General features: G+C 36.2%; 1 long non-coding RNA gene across 2 annotated transcripts; it reads right to left on the bottom strand.

The window, feature by feature from the left end:
* Positions 1–3563: 3563 nt before the first annotated feature.
* Positions 3564–11243, bottom strand: LOC113749459. 2 transcript variants are annotated; one of them, XR_003464528.1, is made up of 4 exons: positions 11164–11243; positions 9666–9944; positions 9188–9232; positions 3564–5901 (listed from the first exon to the last, which is right to left on the bottom strand). It is a non-coding gene; the product is annotated as an uncharacterized LOC113749459 (long non-coding RNA). The 2 variants fall into 2 exon arrangements; XR_003464540.1 differs by having other exon boundaries at positions 9449–9944.
* Between the last annotated feature and the right edge of the window lie 14991 nt (positions 11244–26234).

The raw sequence follows: 26234 nt of genomic DNA on the forward strand, positions 1-26234 counted from the left end.
TCAGAGGAGAAATTTACGACTGTATTAAGGCAAACTTGTCTAACATAGTCTTGATGCAAGCTTGGGACATATTAAAGGATTAAATTCGTCAATCAGTCTGAATGAACAAATCTTGTTTATTCTTTGACAACATCTACTACGAAGACTTCAACTGAAAAGTGTTAGCGTTAAAATGAAGTTGTCTCAGGTAATTTAAGATTGGAGACTTGCTGCAGCAGCTTTACCAATGATTTGCTAGTCAGTAAATCAAGAATCAAGGAGACAATGGTCCAATCACGTCTCAACGGACTTCAGCTTGTGTGAATTCTTTCAGTTTACAAGTAGTTATTGAACAAACGTGCAGCGCTCTTCACATTTTCCAGCTAGTTTAGTCGCATATCGTGACACAGAAGACAAATATCTGTTTTCTAAATTGATTACCAGTTTTGACAGAAGTTCACAGATATAGGAACCGCTTAACTACAGAAATTGTTCAGCAACTGGAACATATCATATATCCTAGTTGAACAACTCAAAAGAAGAAGGATACAGTAGTATTAAGTTTCATCTATTAAACAACAAAACAAGGCTAACAATTTCATTAGGTTGCGAACTCTTTTAGCTTTTGATTTGAGTGGTTTATATTTCAACTGCTGGAATGCTATTCCTCTGTTGATTGTTGCTCTCTTTTTCTGCTTGCAGTTCCATATTCTAGTGTTGCATACGTTCGATGTGGGTTGGGTTGGTTCTCATTTACCTTCAATGGTTTTTTCAGATATGTACCATTTTATTCTGTAGTTCAAGTTTCTGCCTCTCTATTTCATTCTAAACCTCCCGTTTCTCCAATTCTTTCTTACGCTCAATCAGCTTTTGTTTCCATGCCTCTAGCTGCATGCTCTGAAGATACCTTTTCAACTGATTAGCATGGTATCCTGCATCTTTCGTATCTCTGATTCATGTGAATGGAAGAAAGTGAGGGAAAATCAATGCAGATATTGTCACTAGTGAAGAGAGTGAAAGCAAAAAAACACTGCATCAAATCGTTAACAACTGAAGATATCATTCTCTGGATGTGAGGAATGAGTACACATCTTCATTATGGAATCGATCCATCTCATCCTTTCGAGTCATCAAATCGAATTAGAGTATAATAGTTTCATTGTATTTACGCTCACAAACTCTGAGGGACCTGCTGTTATCTTGTATTTCCTTGGTAAAATTGTCAATAAGCCGTGAAGTTATTTGCTTCACTTCTGCTTCAATATCAGCAATAGTCTTCAAATCTGCCTTCTGTTGAAGATATGCTCCAATTAATTCTAATGAATGATAAGCATCAGCAGGGCAACCCATCCATACCACTTATCACCCACATTCATGGTTCAAAGTCTCGGCCGAGACTGAGATGATTCGGCCGAGTCGTCGCCGAAACGACCCCTCCGATATGATACCGAGACGAGATGACTCTGAGATACTTGACTCGCCGAAAACTCGGTTGAGAAATCTCCGATACGAATAGTCTCGGCCCGAGTCAACTTGCAAATTTACATTTTACATATTTTCTTTTGCTAATTTTTTAATTATTTTTGTTTAGCATATTTTTGAATATTATTCACAATTTTTAGAATATTAAATACTTTAAAATTTGTGTCTCGCCAAGACCGTGATCAATATGTCGAGACCGATGTGGAACGGTCCAGGCCGCGACCGCGACTTTGAATCATGCTTGTCACCCGTTATATGCTTCATAGTAATCCCTCCTACCAAGATGCTCTGCTTCAAAACTCTCTTCAAAAGCCATTGCCTCGGACAATCCTGCCTAGTTCTTGTTGAACTCAACTATTACATACCCTGATAATGTTGCACAGTTTCAGAATGGTTGCACGGTCATTGGATTAAACTCTTTCATAGTCAGATCATTCTTAACCTTAGAGCCGCAGCTTCGAACATCTTGTCCATTTCTATTGTCATCAGGAATATTTGCAGCAATTCCCATCCAAGGATATACAAATTCTGCATTAACATCTGTGCCTGCATGGTGATCACCAGCCATCACCATTCCTAAATGTTTTTCCCCATCTTCGATTTTTCTTTTTTTGTGAACTGTTTGGAACTCTAGAGACATGCTGGTCAGACATTTCAGAGAACCTGAATTTGGGAAAATGGCTACTGACTAGTGACTACAATACTGGCAGTGGCATCTGGACTGATTCTTTTCTGCTTCTTGCCTTCTTGCTTGGTAGGAAGTTGGAATGGAACATCATCTTCTTTTGGCTTTGTTTAACCAACAAAGTATAAAACCAAGCATCAATTCATGATCTTTAATGCATCAAAACATTGGCAAAATTTAATGCATTTGCTCTAGTTTCTGCTATCCAACACGAGAGGATAACAAAAAAAATTAGCAGCTCAGTCTCAAGAAAAAGGTACAGACCAATGAATACAACCAAAATCCAAAAAGAACAATATGTTCTACTTGCTGGGGTTTTAAAAATCCCAATATGAGAAAAAGAAAATCAAGCACATACTTGCACATCACACCAAATAATCAATCGGGAAAAATCTGTACCCAAAATGTGGTTGGGACAGATCTAGGCCGTGGTGGATCATATATAGTAGTATTATTATGGTGGTGGGCTTTATCAATTCTTAGTTAGCCTTGTATTTTTGAAAAAACAAAGTTAATCAATGCGAATAAAATTACAAAATAATCTAATACTTTAATCAAAAAAGAAAAGAGGAGGAAAAAAAAAACCAAGACCATTGAAAGTTGATATGGAACTGCGAGCATGAGCTCACTCAACTTGTTAAACTCACTTTACCAGGCAAGTTGACTGTGATCCAAAAAAGATTGCCAAACTGATTTTTGTACAAAAGTTTACGCAGGCAATGAAGGAGTAAATGATACTTTTCTAACTCGCCCTGAACAAAGTCTATGCCAAGAAGCAATTCCTTTCCAGTTTGAGTTGATTTTTTCTACAGGGGCTTTCAATTGAAAATGATAGAAATCTCGTAAAATGTGGCATCTGGTTTAGGTCAAGAGACACTGGAAATGAAAATGAAGCTGCCTTTTATGTACTTTGATCTTATTCCTTGATCAATTTTAAGTTGGAGCAACTTCCTAGACTCCATGCAAAAAACATAATATGCGGTGAAGTTGTGCATGCCAATCTGAGTTTGGATCCCTAAACTTGGGACCAAAAGCTACTTGTATTTCTTCACTTTGAAAGACTTAGATTGCTTTTATTTTGGAAAACTATACCTGATATTTTCCTTCAAGAAATCCTGCAGCTGAGTTCAATCGAAGATACCGCAGAAATCTATTCCAATTCCTGATATATTGACTGATATACAATATATACCGACAGAAAGTAAGATCGAAACCATAAATCATGTTCAGCATCTTGCTCGGACCATTTTCCTTCTAAATCATATATCTCTTTTCATGAGATAGTGCCTGTTTGCGTCTGAAGTTCCTGTCCCAAACTAGCTGACCATCCTAGTTGTAAAGATGTACCTATTGAGAGATTTAGAGAATTTACTAGAACAAACACTTGAATATATCCCAAAAAACGAGTATGGATAAATCAATGTTTGAAAAGAAAAAGATGCATGTAGAGTTCAACCGATACACATAGCACCTGTATAATCTTATCTTTGGAACCAGGAAAGGTGAATGTCAGGTTTGACATATTACATGAATTGAAAGATCCTTCACTAAATAAACTTCTGATAGCTTTACTTTTGCCGGCATCAATCAAACAGCTGTGAGGGTCATGATATGAGGGTGGCATCTGTACCACTTGAATTGTGTCATGAAACCCTGGTCAGGTTCACAAAGAGACCTTACCCTACCAAAATGTTTTGAATTATGAGAAAGTTGCACCAGTCGCGTGCCCATTGCAGTTGATATTACAAGGCAGAATCTGCGAGGTTCATCCTGAGTAGTCCCTCTTCATCTCCAAGATATATGCCAAAGCAGTGTTTGACCTCCGCATTTCAATCAGATGCAGCTGCCCCTTTGTAGACCCAAAGTACAGAATCAACCTTTTTCACTTTCCCTAGATATTGGAGTTGCCGGCATCATTTGAACGCACTCTTTATCCATATCAAAATGCAAGAAATGCCCAAACTTGCTAATCCAATGCACAGAATTATTAATACACGCAGAAGCTTTCTTTGGCAAAATCAATGTATCAAAAGACACGTACAAATGTTTCTTTTTCCAATTTCTCTATGACTGGTTAGAAAAACTACTCATCGGATGACACATTACATAATGATTTACAGCAACTGCTAAAATGTCATTCTCAAACAGAATATTCTGACATAACAACGTCTAGATTCTCAGGGTAAGAATTTAAAACCATAAAGGAGCTTCAAACAAAATGGAAAGAGTTAAAATACTTAGCTTGCTTCGGCAAAATAAGATTCACATGCTAAGTCATGTAGATTTAAAAACAGAAAAAAAAAGGAATTGGATTCTGATAAAGGTATGGCTGGCAACAACCCTGGAGATAGAAAATTCTATGGAGAGAGATTATGGAGAGAGAAGGAACAAGCTCAGAAACAGAGAATTCTGATGTTAGCTCACATGTCAACCATCTGCCCTTTTTATTTCTGCAAGCATGAAATATACACTGATACTAACTGAATAGAAAATTCTATAGAGATTATAACCTCTTTGTTTCCAATTACATGATTGGACTTGACAGGTTCATTCAAGATAATAGATGGTGAGACAATGTTTAAAAAATTTTTGCAGAAATAACATTACATTGCCCAAGTGCATCCTATTGTGTGGTTATGTTTCTGCATCTCTTCCATATTTCTGCATTTCTCTATGTTTTACCTTAATCTATTAAAAAGAAAAAAACAAAAAGAGTGAGAGCCTAGATAGCATTTCTCTATATGATAGCAACTCTGTGGCTGAACTACCCTTGATCTTTGATTTGTTGGCTGAACTGTTACTGATGCATGACCTATTACCTAATCTATCCACTAACGCATGGTATCACCACTCTGTCAGTTTCTCATCCCATCTTCATTAGGCCCAAACAATAAAAAGGTTAATAATGAGAGAACACAATAGTTCAGTTGAAGAATAGCTTCTATGATCAGGAAACCAAAGAGAGCTGAAATTTGATTTGACTTAACATGTTGAAAATTCACTAGCAGCTAACAAAAGCCCAAACTCAACCATAACCCCTGATGCCTTTTCTGATTTTCAAGCAAAAACTCTAAAACAAATTAAAATACAATTTCAAGAGGCCAAATTCAGTATGCCAAATTTATAAACCTATCTTTCAATCAAGAAAACTATGGATGGCCACCAGCAATCAACATGTTCCTATAGGAGGGAAAAGACAGAGCAAGAACAGGAGAGGCAGAAGGTGGAAAGGAAGGTGGGGAGGAAAGCATCAAAAGGAACAGATATCAGGCAATAAGAAAATGGAGTCCGGGATATGCCTTTTGTTTGGGCTGTATAAATAGAGATAACCCTAGTGGGGGAATCAAAATGTTAGTGCCCAATTTATGAATAAATCCCATAGATTGGGCCAATGAAAGCCTTAGATCTATTTCCAGAAGCCTTGCAAACACCATCAATCACTATCAGTCTATCACTCTTTTTGCCCATGCCTTAGTTCCAGACCCCCTGACAAGCAACTAGTATGCAAAGGAAACACAAAAAGAAATCAAATAAATCAAGGACTCCATCAAAAGACAGCAAATATAATCGAGAGCACCAATAGAAAACCTCGGCCAAACTGGTCTGGTTTCTAGTGAATTTCTTCGCTGGCTTTCACCAAGTTTCAAAGACTTTTAGTCTTCTCTGAGTTTGCATTCAACCAGATCGAACAGCTGAAAATTCCTGGATGAACCAATTGAACCATTCAAAGGTTGAATATTTCCTAGGCAGATTTCCTGCAAAAAATACATAACTCAATTACCCAATTAAAAAATAAAATCCACCATTAAAGGAAAACCATGGCTGTAACATGCCAAATTTGTCTTCTTTTTCTGCTGCATTAGGGAAGCTAAAGAACAAGTTTTACTTTAAAAATATGTCTGGTGACCTTAAAATCTTATTGAGGTTCAATTACTTACTGAAGGGATTATGATGAGGAGCCAGGCTCTAAATATAAATGTTCATAATAAAAAATATAGACACTGAAAGAGAAAGAGAGACTGAGATATTGTCCATGCAGGTCTGTGGTAAATTTATAGCTCTGTCTTTTAGAAAAATGGAAGGCTTTAATGATCATAACAGCTGTAGCCAACTTCCTTTACCGGCATCATTTACTGAGTGGAGCAAATATACCGACAAACACGCAATAGTTATCTGATTCTGCTCAATCAGGTGTTTGGTAACACATTTACATCAACACTAGATTTCCAATTGTACTAAGAGAAGCCCAAGGTAAAAAAGGTGCAGCTCAAAATGTATTTAACCATTTAAACTCAGTAAACAACTTGAGTTAATTTGGTTACAGGTAGTGATACCATTCCATTCACATAAAATGCATATTCCGTTAATCCAAAGAAGTTAATGAACAAATCTAACTGTGCTGTATTAAATTTATACGTTCTATTAACAAGTTTAGTGTTTCTGTGCATAAATTACTTACTTAGAGATGTTAAATTCATCATCATCAGCTTCACTATGAATTTGAATTAGGCAAGCCCAGAGTTAATTTGAAAAGGTTGAAAGTATTCAAGAAACCAGTTAATTTTCCCAGGTAACACAGCAAGACCAGAATGCAAGTGATATGAAAAAAGCTGAAAAGGAAAAAATTAAAAATTAAAAATAGAAAAGCAAAAAGGAGCCAAAGTGGAGTAGAGCTTAGAATTGTCAACTGAACAGCAGCCCCAAGTTCAAAACAATTTAAGGGGCAACTTTGTAAAGTTTTGTGAAACGGTCAAATATATGCCCTCAGGTAACACAATCAAGACCAGATTCAGTCTCACAAAAGAATAATCAAAAGACGTCAAAAAGCTGAAAATATGAAGAAAAAGAAAAAGCACCAAAAGGAAAAGATCTTAGAATTGTCAACTGAACCGCATCACCTACACAAGTACAAAATAGTTGAAGAGGCAATTTTGGCATGTTTTAGGAAACACTCAACAGTTGCTCACAAATAGGCCTACTGAATAGTGCTTCAGAGACAATTTCAAATATATGGCTTTATTGGGTAACTTTTAGATACTTCAAATGATAAATTACATTTCAAAGGATGAAAATGTACTTCTAAAGAAAGGTGGTTAGTCATCCGCATCGATCACCTCTTTGGAGACAACATTGGGAACATCTTATGTTTCACTTCTCATGGCTATATACAAGATTGACCAAGAAAGTAGCATGTTGAATTCTCTCCAGAGGTGGATTGGCATATTTACCTCATATATGAAGCTTCATATTAACATACGAATGATGTTGAAAACTCAAAATCAGTGAATAGTATGTTATGCTCTTTCTTGATAAATAGCTAGAAAAAAAAACTATTTTCCCAATTGTTTTGTCAAATAAAATCAAATTTCTCGGCACAAGGGGACATTGATTCCATATTTGGAAAAATATATGCATTAGGACCCTATCCCATGCTATGTTATCGATGTACCTATGCCTTTTACTCGTTTTCCCAATTTGCAGCTTTCAAGGTCAAAGACCTTTGACTTGTCCACAGTCATAATGCTCTGCTACATGTGAAATATGCATATATACATCCAAATCAGGAACTGCAGACTTAGGCTGAGAAATCTAGTAACAAGCATAAGCCAAACAAGTTCACATTTGAGAAAACTTTAAAAGATTAAGCATATAAATCAATTCAGTATTCCTTATATCTTGTGATAAAATTTGAGGTCAATAGGTCAGGATCCAGTGCTACAAGAGTTCAATCAGAAAATAACAATCTCCTACCAAAGAGGAAACATTTTAATCTTTCATCTCTTGGTTTCTGATTCTAGAGAACCAATACGAAGTTGCAAAAAACAATTATAAACATGGGACTCAGATATAACAAGAAAACCAAAAGGCAGGAGAAAGTAGGAAGAATAGACTATAATCCTGCCACCAGAAGACATGTCTCATCCAATTATGCATGTAAACTTACAAATAGTGAACCATATAACAGTAAATTACATCTTTAACCATGAAGCAAGCACATCAAAAGCACAATATGGCAGGTGAGAAAACTTTAACATATACAGTTCCATATTCTTTTCATTAGAAAGTAATAGGGCTTTTCACACAAATTCATTCAAAGTTATCACAAACCATAACAATATGTATAAGAAGTGCTTTTAATTAAGTTAATTCAGATTTTGAGAAGGAATTTAAAAACAATATATCTTGGAAGTAATTTCAACAACGTGCTGTACTTCAAATTACGGTTTTAAAGTTGGCAGAAGTAATGAAATTTCTTCAATGTAATGGGCAAAGAAATGAAACATCTGTGTACATAAATTTCTCCAGAGTTAATTCAATGTGTTGAAATAGGCTTATTGTCACTTGGCTTCTCAACCTAGATTAATGTTTTGGAGACCAAAAAGACGAATAATTGTAACTCCAATACCTAATTCTTCTTTCATAGTCCATATATTCATGCTATAAGCCAAACTGATTGTCATTCACTATAGCAGCCCAAAATGAACTTTCATTGCATATTTAGCTAAAGTCTTCTTAAATTAATAGCTATCAACCTTAAATGCATAAAAGATGCCCCCACAACATCTTCTTCCCTTCATAAATTAGAACAATTTGGTTAGACCCAATTCACCAGACAAAAGAATAACTTTTTCCTTCAAAAACTACTGTGGAATAATCCTCTCAAGTATTGAGCAACTCAGAACCTTATTCAAGGTTATGCTTAACAGCTGTTAAGCCATAGAATTTCCGGGAATGAGGACATTCAAAAGATTTAGCAGCTTTATTTGAGTTTTCTTCACTTCTATTGGGCACATCGATTTCCAAATTGTCTGTCTTGTTGTCTCATTACAAATTCAGCTCCTTGAATATATCTTAAATAACAGTAGTAGTCACTCAGTGTTGTTTTAACTCACCATAATGAGTACCAAAACCCTCCAATAATGCAAGTCAGAATACATGGAAAGGCAAATGAAGGAAGATGAAAGTGAATGTTAATGGCTTCATGAGAGAGTCTCATATTCAATGCAACATGGTAAAATCACGGGTTCCTTTCAAACTTACAGGGTAAAATCAAGTTTTTCTTCTGATTTCTTCCACTTGAAGTCACTGAAAAAGAATTCCAATACCCAACAATTAGGACCTCTAAGCAAATAAATGCACTGACTAAGAAGTTCATTTATGCATAAAAATACAACGTCTCAGTAATTGTACACAAGATAATGCACTGACTAAGAAGTTCTTTTTCTGGACAGCACTGACTCGTACCTTATAATCATTCATTACATTAAAATGTAAATTGCAATAGCAGAGATTGAATAATACTTAGAGCAAGTGAATCTTGTCTCTGTGTTGTAATCTTAACGTGAAACCAGTATCCTCAGCTCCCACGCCCTCAATTGTATCAAAAAAACCTCCAAAACGTAAGCCATTACGGCCACCATTTTCCTCCAACAAAAGCACATTAAAGGCCTAAGCAATACATCATATAGACCACACATGCAAATTTTCATGTATCTGCATAAGAAAGAAGAAACAAAACCTTGTGGCAACAATACTGAAGGCAAAGCAGATAGTTCATCGGTCTCAGACTCTAAATTACAACATTGTAGAGAAGACATAGTAATTTTCTCCAATAGAAAAATGGCAGACTTTTGTACGGAATTTCCCAGTGTTTTGGCTAGCCAATAGTGCAGCTCCACAATTTGACATGGAAGTGAAATACTTCAAGGTGAGAGCATGTCACAGCATACATGCTATGGCCCTGAGTCAAATAAGGTTCTTTGCTCTGTGGACTTGTAGACGCAACATCTTTCTATTCCTGCACAATATCATCAGATTGATCAAAACTATTCTGCCTTTATGCAAAAATTGTTTCTTTGTCACATACACATAAATATGTGCCTAAGAAAGTGTGCATATGATAGACACCATGTTGTTAACTTTCCTATTACTCCAATACCCTTACCATGCATCCAGCCTTTTAAGTTAGCTTCCTCTGCAACTTTCAGCATGCTTTTGAAATAGTCATTCAACAAAAGCTGCTAAACTACTAATATGACCACCAAATTACAAACCCAAAAGAAAAGGACTATTCTGCTGAAGTGTGACAATATCTCTACACTGATTCAGGGCAATAATCCAATTCATCTTTTCATTCTTTTTCCAACATGTATTTCCATTATACTACCTTTCTTCCTCCTAGCAATACGTTAGGGTTCGACTCCTCTGCTTGAAGCACCTCATTGCCAATTAACCCATCAGGATAATCATGCTGCCACCAGATTGATCAACTAACGATCGACAAAGAGTTACATACTACATGGCGCCACCAGATTGATCAAAGATATTTTGCCTTCAGAAAAAGATCATTTCTTTATCACATACGTGTTAATATATACTTAAGAAAGTGGGCATTGTCAAAAAAGGCGCCTCATTAACTTTCCTATTACTTCAATACCCCTTAACATGCATCCATCTCTCTTTCTTTTGCACTTTCAACATGTTATGGAAATGCCCAACCAAGAAAAGCCACCAAACTTGGAATTCGACCAACAAGCTAAAATCCCAAATGAGAAAAATTATTCTGCTTAAGTGTGGCAACATCTGTAAACTAATTAAAGGCAAAAATCAAATTCATCTTTTCATTCTTTCCCAGTAAGTATTTTCATCATCTTACCCTTCTTCCTCCCGGCTATACTCAGAAAAACGTACCAATAAAAAACGAAAACATTTCCCCTACTCAACATCATAGTTCATCTAAAAATTCATAAGCAGCAACCAATACTTTAGGGACCCTTTTAAGATTATAATTTAATCACTCGACTAAATTACCAATTCAACAAGGCTTGATCATTACATAACTATCAACTTGCTAACCCAAGAACTAATGCGGACAGAAAAACATCATGTTTAACAAGATGTACGAAATGAGAATTGAACCCAAATAAACCCCAAAAAAAATAATAAAGAACAGGATATGAGAATTACAGAAAAAACGGTAGTAGAGATTGTTGCAGAGAATCTAGCAAGTCAACTACCTGGCTTTCATGTTCTGCATTAGGATGTAATTGAAGAATACAGAAAATTGAACGAGGGAAAAGAGCGAAAGAAAAGTTGTTAATGACTCGTCAACGGCCCCAAAAATTAACAAAGGAATTAATTGCCATCTATACCCTCAAACTAACACAAATTTCCAATTTTTACAGCATACCATATGCTATTAACTCTAGAAAATCTATTAACACAATATAGTATTTGTTTTTCAACAAAAAAAGAGACAGTGTATTAGTGTGTAGTAATAAAAGATTTTCAAAAGGGGAAAATTGCTCAAAACACCTTCATTTTTTTGAATAAATGTTTTCATCACTCATTTTTAAAATATTAATTTTAATTCCTTATAAATTTAATTTGGTAAAATTTGGATCCAACCTAAATTTTTGATTACTTTTTAGTCTGAAATCACCACGTGACCCATATATTCATTATATATATATATAAATCAAATTTTAGTTTTTTTTGTTGTACAAAATGAATATAAATTTGGTCAGATTTCACATTTTAAAAGAAAAAATGAACATAATTTAGATCAAATCTTACTTTTTTAAGGGTAAAAGCGAATATAGATCGATCATTTATTTGATTACAAATAGGATCTAACCTTTTTTTTCCTCTAAAAAATGACCGTATATAGGTCATGTGACGGATTCACAGTAAAAAGTGGTCGAAAACATATGTTGAAACCAAAATTTCCCAACTTGATTTTGTGAAGAACGTAAATTTATCAATTGAAAAATGAAAGACAAAAAAATTTATTTAGCAAAATATGAGGGACGTTTTAAATGATTTTCCTTTTCAAAATAGTAAAATTGATAAATTCCAAACATAAAATCAAGTAGAGGTACCATCAAGTTGAGTTGAGTGTATGGTGTGAGAGATAGATTGAGTAGTTCAAAGAAAGGGAATATAAGTAAAAGATTTCGGATTTGAATCTTTCCACTTATACTAATAAAAAATTGAGTCAAATTTGAATAGTGCAGTATTTGAACTCTTCTCGAGTAAAAAATACTTCAAATCAAGTTTTTAAAATTGACCAAGGCTCAAACTCAATCTTATTTGGCCTTAATCAAATTCGCGTTCAAATTCAATCAAATCGACCTCAATCAAACTTACTGATATAAATTATTATTTTATATAACTTTAAACAAGAAATACAATGGGTGCATTTGGATATGCCATTATTCTGATTTTTGCAAATAATGCTACAAAAAACTGTTTGAACAACACCTCAAATAACCCAAATAATTGAAGCAACATGCCCGTAAGGGTAGAATCACACGTGGAATGGTGCCGAAGTGGAAAAAGGGCCCGCATCCACGTGAAGAAACATGTCTACCCAAATCGTACCACGCATGTGGTTTGCTGGCCGTGTAAGACATCATGCTTAGCAGCTTCCCACTGTGCAATTTTTTACCGTTGCAAGATACCCATGAAGAAGAAAAGTAAAGGTAAAGTTGCGATTCCCAGTTCCTCCTTACACAGAATTTATTCGCCTCAACCGTTCTCCTCCTCTTGATTTCTGACTGTCTTCTCCCATCAAATAGTGCAAAAGTTAGGCCTTTATTTTCTCTCAAGGGCAGAAAGCTAGCAAAATTGGTTCTTGGATTCGATTCCTCTGCTCAAAATCCAGCTGAAAGGAGAGCAGAATCCCACTGACCTTGGAAGGGGAAGCTTGGAGCATTGAAAACAATAGCTCTCCCTTGGGTTTTTTTCCACAAAAATACCACTGCAGTTACCTGTAGTAGCCATGGTTGGGCTTCGGAAGTGCTGAAGCACTACATATCGCGTGTGCCTGGCTTGTATTTTCTTCTCGTGTGTGGCATTCACGGATGAATGCAAATCAACGAAGTAAGCAATTACTTTAACATAAGCTGTTATTACAGAATTCGGTTAGTAATTCACTTTCTTTGCCAACTGCAATATATATATATGCTCAATTTGATTTCTCTTGTGGTCTGTATGACGCAAAAAATGTGTAGATGACTCTTTTCTGATGGTAGAAATTGGAGACTGTTAGGGTTTTTGAAATTTCTACATTTATGCATTATTTTCAAATTAATATTTTGGAGGCATTTTTTGGGTTATCAGTAGATGATAATCACCTGTCCTCTCATTTGTCTAGTTCACTATCCAAATAGGAGGAAATACTAAAGTAATTGGAAGGCTTAATTTGATTCAATACTTTCGGTGCCATTTGGAATGCCATTATGAATGAGCGAATTGGTATCTCCAAATTGTGCCTCTATTTTGCATTGGATAAGACTCACTTGTAAGAAGCCAATTTATTAAGATCGAATTAGGTAGACATTCTTCTGGCCAAATTTCTACTTCTACCGTCAACTTAGTACGCCTGTAGCAGCTAAATTTTTTTTGTACTTCTTCTTCATTGTTCCACATTTTTGTATTAGAATGGTGATTTCACAACACCTCTTACTCTTTGATTGACATATCTGCTCAATCATGTGCATCGAATTGTTAAGTTTTGTTGCTCCATTTCACTGACTTAAAGGTTATGAGTTTATGGTACGAGAAGTTCTATTGCCTATTTGCTCGTAGGCTTCCAATAGGTGAAGTTTCATTGCATGCTAAGCAATGTAATTGTGTGTAAACTGACAGCTATCAGATAGTGATTTCAGGCCTTTACACGCTGCTCGGTGTATTTTAATTAAACTTGACAGAATATTCATCTTCAGTCCTTACTAAATCACAACCAAGTGTGTCGTAGTTGAACATCTTCTCCAATGCATTTTTTGATGTCCCTTTCATTCACTTGTTCTACACATGTTTCTGTCATATTATTTTATTTTTGTCACATTTTTTCATAACTGAAACTACAAAGTTATAGGATAAACACATCAAACGGAAGTGTTCATACCCACTACAAAAAGGAAAAAATTAAGTTTATGAACTTGTAAGGCATTGCTCACTCTCTGACCATTCTTCTAGCATATCTTGTCTTACAAATGCATCTCAGTCAATCAACCTGAATGTTGTGCTTGTTCTTTTTATCAGAATCCCCATCCAGTTTGATTGCTTCTGTTAGTGCCCAATCTTTGTATGACTTAAATGACTTTGAAGAAAGCCTAATAAACTACTTTGATGTGAGTTTTAAATTTGCCAACCAGATTCCAATCAATAACTAGATGCTTCCCGGATTTTGCTTTCTGTGACTGAGTATACTTTTCTGTTCATGCATAGATGCCTGAAAAGAAGCATTGGCAAGAATGGGAAGAGGAGTTGTATATCCGCACGTATGTTGATTGGCAGAAAAATCGAAAGTGGGAGGCAACTCGGAGCACCTTGGCAAACCACACTACAATGACAATGTACTTGACTCAAGAATACGGGGTAACTTGTATTGGAACTCAATCCCAATCCAAGTACTATCGAGTGATCGATAAGTGAAGACTGTTCACACACCTCCGAGGTGATTGTGCCAAGCCAGAGACAGGGATAGGATGGGACGAGTAACACAGATGCTTTTTAACCGGAGCAGAGCAATGGGCGTATTTGTGGTAGGTATGGTATTCCTTGATACCTTGAAGTTTACTTTTTTGTCTGACAACTTCTGCTATCTAGTATTTATATGCATTTCACTGCTGATGGTTGAAATTATGCAATTTGCGAAGTTCTTTTGTGCTTGAAAATTTAAAATACGCACAATGGTTCTTTATTGTAGTGTGTGTTTGTGCAGCAATTCCAATATTGATTCTGTTTGTTCAATCAAGTGGAGACTGTTTTTAAACATGTTTGTTAATTCAAGAACAAAATGGTACTGATTGGCTTACTTAGATGCTGCGAAATAAACATTAGTTGGAGGTTTTCCAAGAATTGTTTATTCGACCATGCCTTTACTACTTCAATCTTTTGTCTTGGAATACATTTCCACCAATTTTTAGTGCAATTCTGGAGGGTACAATACCTAAGTCTATACCTACTTCTGAATTGTCTTTGTCCTATTAATCTGACCTATGTTTTTTAGCTAGTATGAATTTGTCTTTCAGAAATTTGTAGTGCTGACACTCCTAATACTTCCGTGGAGTTTGCTAATTAATGCCTTGTGAGAGATTTTCAGTTCAACTGAATTTTCTAAACAGCGTCTGCACTTTTGCATTCTGCTCATTTCGTTGGCCATTATTTGCTGGAATGTAATATGTTATTTGCTTTTACCTAATAAACTATCTCATGGTGTTTGCTTAATAGCTGGATCATCAGTATGTCGACTTTCAATACCCACATAGTGCTGATTTGACAATTCTATAGGATGAGGTGATGGACGGCAAACAAGTCACAGGCAATCGTGCTCAATTTTCGGCTCAACCCCCACCCCAATTTGTGTCTCCTCGTGTCCGTAGATGTAAGGGTGATTCGAACCTTAAAGGCAAAGGCGTGACTTCAAGTTCTGCCATCAACCCAACAAATTCGAAGGAAAATCTGATGATGATGGAAGCCCTATTCTAAGAAATCCCGACAAGCGACCATTGGGTAGTGCTGCCTACAGTTCTGAGAAGGAAGGCTCAAGAGAAACCAAGTCCCGAAAGTCGAGTTCGGATAACTACCAAAAGGCTCTGAACAACTTCAATAAATTTTCCTCCATAGTTTCTTAAAAAGCAGCAAAAGAGAAGTATTCAATTGAAGCCACAAAAGTAGTGGAGGGTCTGAAGTTAGAGAGAATACTGCACATGTATCTCTTGAAAGAATTGTTGGATGAGGAGTTCCGTAGTTTATTTCTTAGCTTCAGTGAGAGTGAGCAGATGACATGGATTGAGTTGTTCATCGTACCGAAAATGGAGGGGAAGTGAGAAACCAGTTCTGAGAACTTGTAGTTTTAAAAATCCTATGTTTCTGTTATTGCTATGGAAGACGTTTGTCCTGCAAATTTATGATTATGTTGCTGTCTTTGGTGGATTTTTATTGCATGTTTGACCACCAGATTTTGGCACTAGTCACATTTACCTATTTTCTGATGTACTTAACTGTTTTGTTATTTAAATAAGTGTCGGATATGCATAAATGATGAAGGCGTTATGTAACTTTTACTTGATGCTTAGCACTAATAGGGACTTTTTTTAATAACTTGGATGCTACCAAGTTGCTGAATTTTTGACTCCCTGCACCAAGAAGATCAGTTGGTTCAGCTAGCTTTTGAATGCTGCTCCAAAGTGTTTGTTTTTGTTTACTTTTTGACTTAAAGAAATGACCAAATATATATATATGTTCTTACGATTAAACACACTTAGCTTGCTTAAGTTCATTTAAGACATGTCTGGTCATAGGGGTTCAATTGATTGGCAAACTCGCGGTTTATTTGAATATTAGAAAATCTTTTTTATAAAGCCAATTGTATATGCCTTCATATTGAATTCAGCTTTTGGCAGATCCACTAATATGCACAAATGCTTTTTTTTTTCTTAAGAGAACCAATTTAAAAATAACAGGGGTCACCACTTCCACATGAATGAATAGATAGCTTTATATCTCTTTCTCTGTTTAACATACTTAACTCCTACAACTTTGAAGTGGACGACAAAAGCTATGCAGGCCTCCATCACATCCATGTCACTGAATCTGGCCACTACACATCAATACACATAAATTTACCACGCTTTTTTATATATCTATACACATAACATTAAATTTGACTTCTTGTTTCTTACTTGCCTCAAAAGAAGTGCATCTGCGGTCTTTTATTATAGTTTTCGATAAGAACATGGAAATTAAGAAAGCTGCAGCCTTGCATATGATGGACTGACCAGTGTTGCATCCTCTATTTACCTGTCCTGTATTAACGCTCCCCCTCCCATCGTTCAATCTCTCTATCGTTCAGTCATAGCAATAAAGTAAAGTCCTGGTATTTTTTTCACTTTTTATTCAATTAACAACTATTTTTGTCATCGATTGCAGATTTTTGTCCAAATTCATACATAACCAACTTTAATCCGTACTTTGTTTTCTCCTCTTCTGAAGCGGAACATTACGATGGGTCTCTTATCAAAATTCCTCACCACAATTCTGACATGCCTGGTTGGAAGTAGGTTCAAGAGCTAATAAGAGATCACGCATTACGTATTTTGGAGAATTATTGAATCACTGTCGACAATTTCATGGGACTTTGTGATATTCTAGTAGGCAATAACTACGTCCCTCAGAATCCACACAAGCATGTGTCGATCGAGGAAGCGCTAGACATGACTTTAGTTATGTTAAGTCATAGCACGCGAACTTATGTAGTAGCCGAAAGATTTCAACATTTAACGAAAATCATTCATAGAAATGCAGCGGAAGTGCTATTGGGATTATGTTGATTTGCACAAAGAATTATTCGACCAAAACAAAGTGACAATGTGCATCCACGAATAAGATATAGCACAAAGTATTATTCTTAGTTCAAGGTAAAACATGTCTTCACTCGCTCCAATAAATGATTTTTAGATTATATATTGAAAAAAATAAATTGCAATTTCATAACAGAGGCCAAAATTTGAGATCACTTGTGGATATTTGGGTTCCCCCCAAAGGAAATCAGATATGCTTTGACTGAGGCCGAATCATTCAATTGTCCTCCAAATTGCAACTGCACATCAGAAGCTCTGAAGAAAAAAGTTTCATCTTAATAGCGCCACCTAAGTCTAATATTTTAATACTATGGTCTTTTAATTAGCAATTTTATAACTTGCTATGTTGCAATTTATAAAATGCAAGACTGTTTAGGTATTTTGGACGGTACTCATATCCCTGCTTCAGTTTTGGCAATAGAGCAGATGGCCTACACAAATAGGTATGGGACTCAATCACAAAACGTATTAGCTGTATGTGACCATGATATGCGTTTCATTTATGTCTATGCCAGATGGGAAGGTAGCGCACACGATGCACGGGTGCTAGAAAGTACAATAAGAATGCACACCGATTTCCCAGTCCCCCCTCCAAGTTATAACTTTTTTGTATTATTTATATGCCATAGATACTCATATATATTGGGGTTTGATGGGTTGGTATAAAATTTTATACCTTAGAAAAATGTATTTATGCAACTAAATTTTTTTTCGCAGATGTAGGCAAGTTCTACCTCGTTGACGCGGCTTATAAGATGATGCCAGATTTTTTAATGTTGTTCAAGGGAGGATGTAACATAAGAGTTGGACAAGGACGTGGTCGAGACCAAGGGCCGAAAGAGCTATTTAATACTCATCACTCTTAATTTCGTAATATAATTGAACGCATCTTCGGTGTCTTGAAACAACGATTTGCCTATTTAAGGGGACCAGTTCCATATTCATATATGCAAAAGCAACTCAATGTCGTTATTGCATGTTATGCATTACACAATTTTCTTAGGAAAAATTAGCTTTTGGATGATCACTTCATGCTGTATGAACAAGAGGGCATGCAATTCGAAAGCGAATGTGGAGCTCCGCCATATCCACAAATATAATCGTTAACAGTGTCCTCGCAAGAAATAGAATATTGGAAGGCAATGAGAAAAGAAATGGCTAATCAAATGCATGCTGCGTCACGAAGGCGAAAACAGTAGGTGAATGAAAATCACTGGCTAACACGCTACAGGCATACTAGACGAAGTGAGGAGGCATAAAAACGGATGAGGGGTACGGTGGAGTTTTCCCAACGAATGCATGCTATTTTTAAATATATCTAATAGGATGAGTGGTTGTTGAGGAAGTTAGTCAAATCTTCATATAGTAGGAGATGTAGTATGGGTGAAATAAATTGTACAATTGCTTATTTTTGTAACTTGGATTTGTCTTTACTTTCTTGGATAGGTGCATTTATCTCTTCTTGTACTACTTGTATTTTGTTGAATTCCATATCAAGGGAAGCAACTTCAAGAATTGTTCCTCCGCTTTTGCTTAGTACTAGTCAAAGGAGAAGTGGACCCACAACTATTTCAGGCTTAGATCCTTGGTTAAGCTAGATCGGACCCAACACTTTAGTTCCACCTAAGAAGCAACTGACAGCTACAATGGCCACGTACAGCAACTTTGCTCCTCCATTCTTCAACTTCTGTCCTCATCAGTATGGAATTTTCATCCCACGTTGAATAACCCACAATTGACTTGCCAAACGTTATTTTCGTTATCCTTCATATTTTGAAGGAAAGGTAATATTATTGCAAATAGTATCTATCCAAACATATTCAATGGCTTTATTTGGAGTGGATATTTGGTTTACTTAATTTAGCTATGCAAATAAAGTTTTGAAAACCTTGTTTGGACACGTCAGTTTGCAAACTCCCTAGTGGATCAAAGCGCTAGAATATTGGGCTACCCACCAATGTTACTGAATAAGGTTTATTAAAAGCATCACATGAAACGATCAAAACTGAAAATAATATTCCATCAAGGGCATCAGGGCTAAACACCCATGCGATGTCATCCATTTCCTTCAGTTAGCATAGCCGAGCAGTGATATTCACTAAAAGTGTTCCCCATTTCACCGTTTGCTATTTTTTTATCCGCATAACCTCCGCCAACCTCTTTCTCCTCCGGCAATTTTTCACCCAAAAATTGCATTCTGCTCTGAACGAGAAGAGGCAGCATCAGTGCGCCGGCCAAATTATCAAATGCTGAAGCAAGTAGTTATATTAGCCCCATTTGCATTTGGGTTTCCATCTTTCCCGATTTCGAACGTGAAGCAGTGCATGCTGAAATTTGGATGCCAGATTTGGAGCTTGCTAAAGGCCAAATTGAAGGCTACTAACTTATATTCACAGCTAAATTGGCGGGTGTTGGCTTTTCCTCTCCGAATTTGGCATACAATTGGTGATTCAGGTTAGTCGGACCTCTTTCTTAACCGCCTGCATCACCTTCTTTCCCCTATAATGTCAGCGGTAGCCTTAATTGGTATTGTCCATTTGGTAAAAATTACATGAATTGGACTTGGACAAAATAGGCTTGCTTCTTCGTCTCCACTTTATGGATAATTTCTTGTCCCGCAGAGTAGTAGCAACTCCACGATTTATGCTTTAGGTCTCCCAAAAATTACCTGCATTCTCAAACGCAAATTTCTGGTTACTACAAATCAAAAAATTTCCCACTCCTACTCGTCTGAGATCAGGCCCGGCATGACCTGCTATTGCTTGTAGAGCACCAGTAAAGGCCCAACAAGCGGAGGAGATCACTATCAGGTTCTGCTACTCCCGCCTGTCTTTCTGAAACTTCATCCGTCCACTTCGTCACTGACTCCAACTACATGCAGTCCCTTGTTAACTACTTTAGAATAAGTTCCCAATATATCCATCATCCATGGCCATTGTTGTTTGATTGTCATAAGATCTTCATTAAATATCAGAATTAAATGAATCAATTAATTTAGCCCATACTTAAATTTGCAATCGTACCAAACTTGAATTCAAAGTATATTGGTTGATAACTAAGAACATGTTTCTTAATCCCTTGTACTCTATATAGTTCAATATTAACATAACTAATTTCAAACTTGGTTGCATACACGTGGCTTGATTTTCGGGCGTGGCCACCCTCATCACTTATGCCCTATAAAAAAACATCAAAATAGGTAGTTTACTCAAATAATCTATCCCACCAATGTTGGCATCAAGTTATGAAAGAAAATAGTTGTTATTAAGTTAAGGAATGGATGGCTAACACTTGTCAAACTAGATTATATTATAGTAGTGTCACCTAATCTTTTAATGCACGCAGACAACCAACTTCCTAAACAATCCACTTTATATAGGCGACGGTTTGTGTTATAATTCCTTAAATTCATGTCTGCAAGGTGCTTGTCCATTGAAAGAAGGAAAGCTGCTGACATTAAAAATATTTCAGTTTAGCTTGCAGTATTTGACGATTGCAAACACTCTGGTGCAAATTTGATAAACTAGATTTTAATGATGCAATTTCTTTTTGTTTCTTATATAGATGCCACGAGACCACACCATTGCAAAGGCGCATTAGGATGAAAACATGGAGATGCACTTCTGTATGATATACATCGGATGAAAAAAGAGTAGGAAGTGTTATCTTAACATCGCATCAGATATCAATTGGATGAAACTTACTTCACAACTGAATTTGACCTGGGAAAGTCGTATAGTTGGACTGTGTATCATTCTAAATTCATGTGCTTGAAGAAGATTTGGCGTGCCTTTGCCAAGTTAAAAGGTCTGTGACTTTCGTTTGAAACTAGTATTGGTTGAGATGAGAATAGGAGGTGCTTCTTGGCTAAAGATTCTCAATGGAATAATTTGCTAATGGTAACATCTCTGATTCCCATCTTTTAGTTCCAGTCATGAACATTTTAATTTTTTATTTTTCATCTTACCATTTATATTGGGAGATTCCTGTTTCACGTACATGTAACGTATAATTACTACTACGTAATTAAATTCTCACTTAATCTTTTTAATGACTGTATATGTAACACAACTATTGTGTTTATATGTCTTTGGCCTTAGCATCTTATAGCGTGAACAAAAGTTATATTTGGACAACTAGTGAAGCTTTTAAAATCGATCAATTTTCGGTATCTCCCTTTTGTTATCATTAGTGACCTATTTACCCTATTCTGTGGTAATATCAAATGTACAAATATAGCAGGACTAGTTCAAAACAGTTTACTTGAATTCTTTCATGGGTTAAATTTAGCATAACTTATACCCTTGGCCATAAGTTATCCCCTGTGGAAATTTGTTTGATAGTTGTCCCCCCAAATAATATTCGATGGTTGTGAAAGATAACATGTTTTCTTCTTAATTGTTGTCGCTTTTCAATAGGAGAACCATGATTATAGGAACTTTAGATATTTTCAATGCGTCGACAAATATGTTATCCCGTCCCAGGTCTTAGAAGGAGAAACTGCCACAGGGAGCCAGGCTTAGGCTTCTGCAGTACCACTTTCAATTTTGTATCAACGCAAGCGAGTTGGGCATATTTGATGGCAGGTTTTCTCTTCGTAATTTGGTGATAAAATGTACGACGCAGTCCCAGATGTGGAGTTTAACGAAGAAGCTCCAAGTGTAGGAGTTAAGCGAGCATCAAGCAGTCAGGGGAGCACGACCTTAGTCCAGGGATCTCGTGGAAGCAAGTCAAGTAGGAGTATAGACAATCCTTTCGTCAAGTGTGCCAACTCACTCTCCATCCTGGCAAATTCAAAACTAAAGATTAATGATCGCTGAGAATCCGAAAAAGAGAAATTCGATGTGACAATGCCAGCTCAGATTGTGAAATCGTTCGAAATCATGCACAAAGGGAGGAATCTCACTGCTATTTTACAACTATAAGAAGACAAGTGGTGGAAGACTTTTCTAAATCTCACTCGCGATTTCAAGAGTATTGGCTGAAGTCTTTGGAGATTGCCCCTCAGATGGGGTCAGATGGAAAGTAGCTGAAACTACTTTATAGTGGCTGTGCATGGCTAATGGAGAAACTATTCGGAACCACCAAATAAAATGGGTTAAAGTGCTATTTGTATTTCGCCATAGCTGAGCTGTAGTTTGGTGCCTGTCATTAAATTTATTTCCTTCAAAAAACTTGCCCGGATAATTATTTTAAGTTGTGTTAGTATTCCACATTGGCTAAATGTGCCCATGCGCAATTTTGGGGTCCCTGTCTTTCAAGTTATATTTGGATAGGCCCTTTTTGTCTTCATGAGACAGCCCCTTTAATGTACTTTTATGGAGGAAAGGATTAGTTATTTATTATGTATGTTCTTGCCCGAAAAAGTGTAGTTATACTTCAATGCTCACTTTTATTTTAATTAAACAGTTCACAGCTTTAGTGATGAAATGTTGTGTCCGAAGTTAAATGTACACATGAACTGAATACTTGACATTACTTAATATGTGATAAAATTAATGATAGGCTGAATGCACATAAATTGAAACTGGACGTAAGTAATAATCAAAAGTAGAAGGTAGTACAGTGGCAAAATATCATGGGTTGCGATTAATAGACCATGTAGTAATACAGCCGTCAGGCATATTACAATTCTACATTGAGTACAGCATCCACCCCCGAAAATCACTTCCCTATGCATTTATTGATTCAGACCGAAAATTTGCCATTGTACTGCCATGCTTCAAGGTAAGCAAAATTAATTTTTAATGCATGTCAGGCTCAGGCAGATAACACTTAATGGACAACAAATCTCAGTGCAAATTTTCTTTGCTAAGATTTGATGTCTCGTGCAGTCTTGTCAGTTTACCTTATCGTAACCATAATTAAAATGGGAATCAGATTGCGAACAAGGCATAAGCTAAAGTTGCATATATTTATTGGTACAGGAATCCAAAGATGACTTACACCTTAGCCTATTCACTATCCTCCTGTCGGGATCACGTGAACCCCTACATTACTAGGTAACAGACAAGTTGTATGTGAATGGTCATGGCCTTTAAGAGAATGCAAAAATTTATCCAAACACACATACATTCAGGGAAAAGGAATAGCATGTGATATAGGAATCTCAAGCGTTTTAATAGTAGTACACCCTTGAGCACCATTGTATCTTTTTTGGCAGAACAACAAATGAGTGCATTTGGTGATGGCCAGGGACTAGTTCGTCATCGGACGAAGATCATTTTCTATTTCCTGCTGGTACTGCGCTATTATTTGGGTCAAATGTAGAACCATATGGGGGCACAATCCAGAAGGTACCATACAGGACATTTGCATTAATTGGATGAAACTGGATTGAAGAATTGATGCCAGACCATCACACCCGAATTATGGATGCTACAAGGTTAACTGTTGATTTTTTCATGAGATTGTGCCACTTTTTGGATGAATGTGGATTTGTTCCCAAAATCATTAGAAATGGGTTACAATAGAGGAGGCACTGGTAATGACGTTGGTCATGATGAGCCACAACATGCGAATGCGAATAATTGCAAACCGATTTAATCATTCGACGGAGACAGTATATCGAAATATTCAAGAAATCATCCGGGGTATATGCACATTCGCTCAATTCATCATTATTCCAAAACGACAAGACAAAATTCATCCGAAAATTATGAATAACAGGAGGTTTTCTCTGTGGTTTGAAGTACAGTTAAAAAAAATTTTCTATGCCATACTGCTTTCAAAAAATTTAACTCCCGACTAGTTTGTTATGTTTGAGTTTTACAGTTTAAAAAGTACAAAATAGGAATACCTCAAGTTGTAACGTTATCACATTTTGGGTTCCAAATTCTTTTTTTTTTTCTAAATTTTAGCTAACAATCAATATGCAGGTTCGGAGGCAGCTAAATATTTTGACATGTCACCGTAGTAATTCCAAACAAGACCAATACAGCTGGGTCTTGTACTTGGAAGTTTGCCCATCGCCTTTTTTTATTTTTTTATGGGACCTCACTTGGAAGTAATTATTATTTTATTTTTTTCTATAATGATGGTATTTAGTCCACAAGTCATTCATATAGCTGTGTGGAATAAATGGGTTAATGCGTGTTTTACTATTTTGATTTTGAAGGATTGCATTGGAACTATTGATGAGACACACATACCGCTTCTGTCCCAAGCGGACAACAGGTGGCATATACTAATAGACAAGGAGTGCAATCACAAAATATTTTAACTGTATGCGATCATGATATGCGATTTGTATATGTGTATGCTGGTTGGGAGAGAAGTGCGCATGATACCCGAGTTTTGGATGGGATTTTGACAGGCCCAAATCACTTCCCTCTGCCTCCTCCAGGTATAATTTGTAATCCCTCAATATATATAATCCAATAATTCAACGCATGTAATTCAATTGTATCTGCGAATTGTCATAGGAAAATACTATTTGATTGACTCCATGTATCAAAACTTGTCTGATTTCTTACCACCTTATAGGGGACTTCAAACGAATGTAAGTGGTCATAGGAGAGGGAGATTTGCCACTCCCAAAGAACTTTTTAATTGTAGCATTCTGCACTACGCAATGTCATAAAGCGAAGTTTCAGTGTCCTTAAGAGAAGATTTGCTATTTTAAGGGCAGCCGTAACGAACTACATGATGACAACTCAGATAAATTTAGTTATTGCTTGATGTGCCATGCATAATTTCATTAGAGGCCAACAGCCGAATGATATGTATTTTGCATACCCTAATATGGGAGATCCAGATATTTATGGTACAATTCCTCCATATCCCGAGATATAGTCGCTGCATTCTTCATCAAAAGTTATTGATCAATGGATTGTCATGAGAGATGCAATGGTGGCGCATATGTTCAATGTCTATAGAAATACGCGGCACCGGGCATGAAGTAGTCAAAGCAGTAACTCATTCACTCCAAGCTACCAGGTTGAGCTGCAGTATCCACATAATTGTGATTCTTGAATAAATATTGTTAGGACATATCTGTTGCACTTTCTTTCTAATCAGAGCATTATAGTCATGTATTTAAAAGTCATGGGTTGAAGAGTAATCATTTTAGTCGCTCTCGTGCCCCGCCAACTTGGGTATTATTTAAACTAACAAGAAAAAAAAATCTTTATCAATAACCCAACGTAGTTGTTATTAAAATGTGGGATTGTGTTATCATGCAAGGCATGATAATCTATTATAAATCCAAATATACGCCGCCCAACACCCATTCAAAATATGAAGACAACAAGTGATCAGTTGTGGGTCAAAGTGTGGGACCTGCGTCTGAATTTGGGTATCAGAAATGTACCAGAGGCTGTTAGAAAGTCATAATTACCGAGGATTCTCTAACATGAATCCGGCACATTTGGTCAAATAATCCAAATCATGGATTTCAAATTTTCCAACCAAATCATCGAAATTCTACGTATCCAAACAGACCCAATATAAGAATTTGAATATATATATATATATACATACATACATATTTAAAATTTGATTAAGTGCAATTAAACTGTACGGCTCATCAAACTGTTCAGAGGCACTTGAACTCGGTTAATGCAAGTTTCAATTCAAAACTTTGACCAAGCAAAATTGTAAGTAGTAGTAATAATAATAATAATAATTTCACTTTTTAAAAGAATAAATGAGCATAGTTTAGATCAAATCTTACTTTTGAAGGATAAAAACAAATATAGATCGGATCATTTATTTGA

The sequence above is a fragment of the Coffea eugenioides genome, chromosome 1, assembly GCF_003713205.1.
Source record: "Coffea eugenioides isolate CCC68of chromosome 1, Ceug_1.0, whole genome shotgun sequence".
In the NCBI taxonomy this organism is placed as follows: Eukaryota; Viridiplantae; Streptophyta; class Magnoliopsida; order Gentianales; family Rubiaceae; genus Coffea; species Coffea eugenioides.